This window comes from Alligator sinensis, unplaced genomic scaffold (genome assembly GCF_000455745.1).
Source record: "Alligator sinensis unplaced genomic scaffold, ASM45574v1 scaffold121_1, whole genome shotgun sequence".
NCBI classification, from domain to species: Eukaryota; Metazoa; Chordata; order Crocodylia; family Alligatoridae; genus Alligator; species Alligator sinensis.
The window spans coordinates 1,272,339-1,281,107 of record NW_005841910.1 but is presented as its reverse complement, the minus strand read 5'-3'; the positions used below and the strand labels follow the sequence as shown (position 1 = coordinate 1,281,107).

General features: G+C 41.8%; 1 protein-coding gene across 1 annotated transcript in view; it reads right to left on the bottom strand.

Moving 5' to 3' along the window:
• CNTN3 (contactin 3) overlaps positions 1–5,785 on the bottom strand; it is a 349,250-nt gene extending 343,465 nt beyond the window's left edge. The window contains exons 1-2 of the mRNA XM_014517467.2: positions 5,726–5,785; positions 5,290–5,350 (exon numbers count right to left, since the gene is read on the bottom strand). The gene's annotated coding sequence lies outside the window, so the exon portion shown is untranslated. The remainder of the gene's footprint in view (positions 1–5,289; positions 5,351–5,725) is intronic.
• Between the last annotated feature and the right edge of the window lie 2,984 nt (positions 5,786–8,769).

Genomic DNA, 8,769 nt, shown 5'->3' with positions numbered 1-8,769 from the left:
ATCTCATCAGACGTACAGAGTTCAGGAAATACAAATTCATGAACACTTGCATTAGCCCACGTTGCCCCTTTCCACAGGAAAGGGCCTGTGCCTGTGGTGCTCTGCTGGCCTACCCAAACATGGGGCAGCACGGACAGTTTGGAAGCCCCTACTGCCACTGACCAAACCCCTCTGCAGCTACTCAGTCGGTAGCAGCTTCCCTTGAGACATGGCTAGAGGTCATCTGGCTTTGAAGAAGCATTTTAGAGTGATTCTTCCAAAGGTGTGATGGTGGGGGTGATGTGGCTGTGAAGTTAGTTAGATCTCTAAGGGGAGATCCATCTTTGGAGAAGACATTCAGGCTTATTCAAAGGACATGGAATACCATCTCAACTGTCAACGTATATTTATCACCAAGCTATATGCCTTTAAATGAGGGATAAGGTTCACAACTAGCATGCATTTGCATGCTATACCATTTACATTTTATACAGAATTAAATGCATGCATTTTGGTGAAATTCAGAGGAAGCTGAGAGGATATTGGTACAACCGGGTTCACCATCTTTCTTCTCCCAAGCAAGATGTGCTCATCTAACGTTCTCTTTACCTCTTCAAAAGCATATCAGGTTTTATTTGAAAGCAGAGCCAAACAATATATTTAAGAAACGCCTATATCTTTTTTATCTTAAAGCAACCCGTGTCATTGATTTTTTCTACAATACGAAAGTTAATAGGATGAATTGCAAGTAGTTGCTATAGAAACTACCATTGGTCTCTCTCTCTCTCTCCAAGAGGAGGCGTACAATTAATTTGTCTTTTAACCTACTTTATTGCTGAAAAGTCCATATAAATGCTGTTGCACAGGTCTGGGTTCATTATACACTCTTGTGCCATTGTCCTCTGAAATCGCTTCAGAATTTTTTTGAAATGTTAATTGGAAGAATACTTTTCAACTTACACATTTTTTGTGGTCTAATTTGCTTAGGATAAAAGCAAAATAGTTCAAAGGGCTTGGATTTCCCCCCCCACTACTTTCTATTAGTTGTCCAATGCATGGCCATTGATGCTTCCCTCCCAACCAAGAAAACAGTCAAACAGACAATATTATTTCATTTGACAGAAGGCATTAGATCTGAAAGTTAATAGAACACATATTATTGCAAATGAAATGCGAATGGTTTTTTATAACAGACTCCTGAAACAACATGATTATGTTCTGTATAGGGCACACTGGACCTGGCCATTCTGGAATTATTAACGTAAATCTCCCACCGGAGGACTTCAGCATGAGACTCATCATAGGTCATGTCCAGCTCCTGCTACATTAATGGACACATGCTCATTGGCTGCCCTGTGTGTTTTATTTGGTGCCATTTCATTAGCAAACAGCAAACCTCGTTTAAGGAAGATGAATCCAATTCTGATCCGATTTGTACCATTTTATACCAGTGTAATTTCACTGACATCTTTCAGCATCTCCTTTGCAGCCTTAAATGAAATGAAAATAGCTCCTAATGTTTTTCACTAATTTCTCCTAATCTTAAAAGAGTACATTAAAGTACCTGGAATTTAGCAACATAAACACGTAAAAATGATTCACTTTGGCAAATTTCTAGGTGTGAAAGGGACAAGCATATTCATCAATAACAGGTGTTTTACATTTGAAGGCTTATTTTAAATAATGGCTGTGCTTTTTTCTCTCCTCTCCCCCAGTGCCTACACTATTATTTTAATATTAAACTTCTGAGTTCCTGCAGTACTTTTTGTCATAAACACAATTAAGTTTTAAGTATTAAATGGCCTCATCCCCATATCACTTATTCTTGTCTTTTACTTGCACAACAAAAAGGAAATTTATTAAAGGAGTAATAAAACTGTTGGCACATTCCCAAAATGCTACGTTTTAAACAACTGCGCTTCGGTTTTTGCATTCAGTGCTATACTGCTTAGACTGGTGCAACTCTATTGACCTCATGGCTTAAAACCAGTATATAACCAGTCCCAGAGGCAGCAGGCCAGTTATTAACTAAAGTTAACCCAAATCAATTTTCCATCCTGCTGTACAAGCCTAAGAATCTAAATCAGCAAGTCCAATAAAGGGACTAAGGAAGAACAGAAGAAAACGGAGGCGTGCTCAAAGTCACACATTCAATCAAGGTGCAACCATAGCCCATGTCTTCTCATAAGTAATCTAGAAAGTGGTCAGCTAAACTGCGTTGCCTCCAGTGTTAACCCCTAAAACCTTGCTAATGAAACGATTTAAGGAGAATACTATACATGACATAATATATGGGTGTCTGCTAAACAGAGACCGGCTGCTTTAGCACATCATAGCTAAAAAAATTTAGAGGGTACATGTATGAGGAAAGGGAGATTTTGAAAAGTGGGGAATGTTTGCTAATACTGATCAAATTCCCTCTAGACGGTACTAAAGAAAACAGCAACATATCTAAGCTTTCTGATGCACTTTTCAAAGTACATGTGTGACCAAAGGTCCCAGTGGCAGATTGTCAGGGTTGTAAAGGATGAATGAACTTTCCTCCAGCTCCTCTGCTCTTTCTGACTCTGTTTGCACAGAGAAATAGCAAAACGAGTCATCCAAGAACAATTCTGCCGCCTTCCTAGAAAAATACTACACTTCCCAAAGCAAAGCACTGCTTTGGTGTTCCAGGGCCCAATTCAATGGCCACTCTGATCCCAGAAGAGACTTCACCAAACTTTGGGTCAGGCTCTACATGAGGACCGTCAAGGATGCTCCTGACTTATAGCTCCCCCGATTCCTTAGTATGGGAATGAGGAAGATCATATATAGGGATAGCATACCACCAAATACTTGGCAATGATCTGACTAAGAGATCACACAATTCCATTTCATTAAATTGATGAGGTCAGCTTGTGTTCAGGTTAGTCTTGCTGGTTCAGTAGAGGAACCCACTTACTACACTGATAGATGAACACAGAGAGGAATAGCAGACCAGGGGAAAGAACTCGCGAGGCAAGCCAGAAAGGAGGCCGAGACAAGGTTGGAGGGACTGAAACAGTAATAACAGCTGGATAACTAATGGTCCAGAGTCAGGCAAAAGGACCAGAGAACTGCTAGTAAGAAAGAGGCATTTTGAGCAAAATGCATTTTTTTCCATGAAGGCAATCTTAATAAATAGGTCATTTGTATTTTGCTAGTTTCTACAGGATTAATTCCTTATTATTACAGGGTTGTCACTTATCTGGTCAGTTTATACATAGATATATCCAGTATTTGCTGAAAGTTGCATTTGAGCCAGTAAATCAATCAATCAATCCTATCCATCTTAGAGTTGAAGCGGAGTGAAGAAGAGCCGAGTTCTCTCTCCCTCTAACGAAATTACTGTTTCCAGAGTGAAGGTTAGTCGAGAAAGCTTCCTTGTAAAAACAAGCTCAAAACTTGAAAGAAAGAGACCTAAACTAAAGATTAAAAACAAGTTGAAATGAATGGAAGCCTCCTAATTAGGACAATCCGAAGATTTGGACATCAAAAGAGGACTTAGGGCAACTCAGATGCTTATAATTTTTGTTTTCCTTTTAAGACAAACAACATTTCCGCCCCCCACCTCGTTGCAAGCCTTAAGCATTTTTCCCCCTTTTAAATCAGAACTGGTGGCAGTGGCTCTATTCATGTTTGTTGACAAAAGTGCTTTGACAGCTTGAAGGAAGAAGAAGGGTTTTAAAAAGAAAATGTCATTCACTTCACTGCAGTACTGCTTAGTGATACAAGAGTAAAATGGAACAGAGTGAAAAGATGCTTAATTTCAGAACTTCGCTCTTGAGAATCAGAAAACAAAGTCACCCCGGAGCCCATACTCCATGGAAATTACTACTCAGCATGTAGTAAATAAATCTTGAAGTCATTTTCCCCATTTAAAGTCAAGCTCTTTGTTGGTATTCCTACACTGCAATCAGGCGCTAAGATCACAGCACCTGTAGACATGCCCGAGTTGGCTTTAATCTATCGGACTCAAGTAACAATAGTTACCATGCCTTCACTACGCAGGCTGCAGCGTGGGCTGTGTAGCACCACCGGGCTCTTCGCTACACATTCAGGCACCTGAATCTCACACAACTTTTCGTTACTACAGCTAAGTGAGCTAGGTAGCTGGGGTGCACCTCTGCACGCTGCAATCATACCTCTGCTGTGCAGACACATTCTTAAGTCCATCATTTTCCTACCCCTTTCTTCCTTTTCAGCATGAAAACAGCCCCCTCTCATTCGGTGTTCTCACATCCCTGTCCCAGCCCTCTGGTAATGTTCAGGTTGATTATTTCCAATAGCGCAGGCATCCTGGTCATTTTCTCTCTCTTAGAGGAGGGCTTTTCAACCTATTTTTTAATAAGGTGTACCCACAGCAGCCAAATTTGGAGTGGGGTGGGGGGTGGCAGCAGTGGCTGCCGTGTGCGAGTTCCCCTACCCCCACCGGGGCCGCTGTCCTCACCCCCTGCCCGCCTCCTGGGAGGCAGTAACATTAGTACAGGGAGATGGGTGTCCATGCTCCATCCCCACCCATGCATACCCCCTAGGGCCTTCCCAAGTACCCCTGTCTTACAGGACAACAACCCATTACACACGTAGAAGTTCAACCCATTGATACAGCATTATTCTAGTGCTTTTTTGCAACCTGCTTTAAAGATTTCAATCAAAGAAGATGCCACAGCGCTCCTTGAGTCTCCATTATTTGCCCCCGTGTATAACAGCACAAGCCAGCAGGGTAACATAAGCCGCTGTATCCTGTGTGTTTGACACCACCGATGCGGCAGGCAGAGCACAAGCTAAACATCAAGGTCTTAACGCTCTCGAGGGTGTGGGCCTATATTCAAGAACTTTTTGTACTTAGTCCTGATAAGTTTGGGTTCTCTCACCATGTTCAGTGTGAAAAAGGTTTGAAATGCTGGAAGTGAAGTGTAATATTTTTCTTCTTTCTGTACCCCAGCTTACCTTTCTGAGGACGGAGACCATAGTTTAGTTTCCTCACGATTCTGAAGTTGCTCTCTCTTTTACAGAGGAGTTAAATCTCAGCTAGAAAAAGAGTAACACCAAGCTCCTGAGGGAAAGTGCTCACTGGACCTATACTTAGTTGTAATGAGTTAATACATAGCAGTTTGCATAGACCCTTTAAGACAAATGTGAAGGTTGCCAGGAACAACTCTCAGTCCTTAAGGAAGGCTACCTCACTTTTAGTACTTGGTTTTCTTCCAAGTTGAAATGCAAGTTATAATTACACATACACTCAAACTGCCTTAGGACTTTTCTTGGGTGTTAATGGGAATGGGCACTTACCGTTCGTAGTTCCCATAGGACGACAGTCAAATTCTCTGGAGGACACGCAGTTGCTTAAAGCCTGTGAAACAACAGATGGTCCCTTAAGATCCCTGGTGTCAGTCTGAAGAAAGCAGCCTATTGTAAATTCAGGTATCCTCTTTTCCAGTGGGCTGAAGAAGGCTATGTTTTAGGCAATCAAACTGATAAAATCCTGAAATCCCATCTTTACAGCAAACTGTAGTATGACTGCTCTGGCTTCTACTTCTCTATATAAATTCCAGCCCCTTTCCTGTCTTTCCTATGGGGTCAAGTGAGAGTCTGGGTGTGTCCTGACAATCCATTTCCTCCAATGGAAATTAACTAAGCAGTTTTGAACAGCTAATGAGCACTCCCAATCCCCACCATGCTAAACAGCTGAAGACAATATTTTTCTCATCCCCCAGAGTCAACGCACCTGACTCCTGCAAGTCTGCAGAACCCCAGAATTCTCCAAAAGAAAAACTAGAACTCTGTGTCTTCCCACCATCCCTTCCCTTATTTAGAAGACTAATTATCTAATAATCTAATGCAATCCAAATGCTTGCCTAGCATCCAAACACAGCTGTGTTATGGAGGAAACTCTGCCTCTGACCGCATCCCTCCATCTCAGATAGGGATTCCTGATTGTTTTTAATCACAAACTAATTCATTTATCACCATTCTTCATAGTGGAACCCCTTCAGATTGTTTAGGGCATATTTGTTTGCCCAAATTGTCTGTGAGTGTAACACCAGCACATATCAGGGGAGAGATCCAGGAGGTGCAGCAGCCTAAATGAGATCAAAAATCACGTTCCTTCAAGGCAAGGGTGAATTTAACAACTTTCATTAACATTATTCAAGCTGCTCAGCTGTCTGGATACCTCAGCAGAGGCTTGAAAATCAAGTAAGGTATCTGTCCTTGTAATTATTGATATACCATGTTGCTCTTTTTGCTCCTTCACATTTAAAGACTTGTCCTGCCACCTGTTCTGAAGACTAAATGAGGAGATGCCCCCTTATTAAATAATTTACCACCTTTTTTGGACTCCCATATCACCAACATTGCAACACAACAACATCATTATTTTTATACTTAGAGGCCAGCTGGGAGTGGGATGATTGTGCTAGGCACTGTACAAACTCACATAAGATGCAGAACAAAGAATTACACTTTAGAGCAGTGAGAGCTGGGCATGTTGAGAACAAAACCTGCAAAAAACTGTTTGATGAGCCCCATTTTGATGGATACCTCCCCTCCACATGTGGCCATACCAACTGAATTCCTCTCTGCAGATCCCAGCAGGCCATTTGCTTGATACCTTGAAGTCTTTTAATTCCCCTTCCCCGGGGCCCAGCAGATCAATTCTGAAACTCATTTTAAGATGTTGCAAATATAAGGCCGGATGTAGCACAATAGTATCCTGAGATTTTGCTCACATCTGTGCTTTTGCTCAAATTTCAAATGCAAGCCCATTTATGTTTCTCAGGCATTCAAAACAGTCATAATACTGTCATAAAAGGTCAAGCTAGGATTGTTCCAGTGCAAGAGAGAAATCATGTAGGTGCATGTAAAGGAACAGCACATGGCTAACCCACGCTGAACACCAGAGCCAAACTAGCCTCTGCATACACCAGAGAATAGAGATCACACAGTAGCAAGTAGCAGACACCTTCCCTCATGCTTTTAAACTGTGCTGAGCACAACATGGGGACAGCTGGGGTCCTAGCCCCCACCGTTTAATTAGCAAAGAAGAAACATCTGTCTTGCCCATTAACACAGCCGATCATGATCAGTCACCTCAAAAGTCTTGTAAAGGAAGTAGAGGACACAAGGTGTTGCAGTTCAACCTTAGCTTTAGACCTGATAGCTCAAGCTCTGAGGAAGGCATGTGCGAGAGGCTTGTAAACATTATTTTTAAAAACCCTAATATTTCTTGGCGCTCTAATGACAAAGCAAGCTGTTTATGCACGTTATGAGAGAAATAGAGGGCTGCAAAACGCCCACTAAAAGAGTGGTGCTGCTGCCAGCACTGACACACATGTTTGAAATCATTATTTTGCTAATGCTATTAATGAATTTGTACAGCTAGCTGCAGCAGTTCAGTTCCATCATCATTTTATTCCCAGAGAGGGGGGGAAAAAAAGCAAAATGGTTAAAAGGATAAGCTGGGGAGAAAAACTCAGTCTGATTTCCAGCCAGAGAAAACTATTGCGTCTAAATTGTACATTAACTGGGCTATGTTCCACATAAAAGGAACATGAACTTCTGCTTCATCATTTTTTTACATCCTAGATAATTATGTATTTGTCCTTGCCTTCCTTTGTTTTTTTTCTGCAACTCCTGTTACTTTTCCTCCTAGCAAGAACTCATTTAAATATTCAGATTAGTAAGGGCCTGGTCAATGCAATGAGTTATGGAAAGTAATCGTGGGCTTAATCTTCAGCTGGTGTTAAGTAGCTAGTCTTCACTGGAGCTTTGCTGATCCATGCTAGCTGATGATACGCTCTTGTTTCCTTTGTAACGAATTACATGTGTAAGTGTAATAAAAACAGATGTAAAAGCACAGTCAGTGAGCCACATACTGAAGTGACAAAGTACCACTTTGGACCCTCCGCTGGAGGATCACAGCATATTTTACACCAAGTATAGTGACTTAGCATTATAAGAACACCTGAAGGGGAAAGGTATGGATTAATGTCCCTAGCTCAGAGATAAGGAAACCAACACATGGAGAAAACACATGGATCCTGCACATTGGAAAGTATCCAATGGAAGTCATTGGCCCAACTGCCCCCCGTCAACTCCCAGTTTCCTTGTTATCCCTGTGTTCAAAGCCTGACCTATATTCAGTACCTGTAGGTTTGGTCCTTCCAGGACTGGTGGCTAATACAGTGACCAGGAAGGCTTGTTAAAGTATTATTCAATCAGAACAGAAGCACTTCAGTATGCAAACAGTTTGCAAATATTTTTCCAGCATTCACATGGGGATATCGGCAGGTCTAAGCTTGAAGGAGGCACTGCCAGGATCTGGGGCTAGTTTCTTTCCTTCATTCCAAACCATTTTTCTCTTCATCTGCTTTGGGGAGTGTCACTGTATATCCTGCTTAGTGCTCTGATCCTCTTTTCTTCTCAAAGAACCAGTTGCATTTTAACCATTTGATCTGTTAATTCCTAGAGCTACTAAAGCAGACTTGGAAAGTCAAGCTGGAGTCAGGAAGTAGGGAAACAATAGTTTCCCTAACTGTTTTTTGAGTAACCTCTTATTAGACAAGACCCTTATGTTCCTATAGGATGCAGAGCTCATAATCCCTACCACTCTTGGCGTGGGGGGAACCAGGGCTCAAGAGAAACCATATGGTTAAGATTGCTATTCAGGGGGCCAGGATCATTCCCCCACAGCTACATGACTTCCTACACTACACCAATAGAAAAGAAACCCTGTGCTACACCTAATGCAGTTGGCTCAGTAAGGAATGA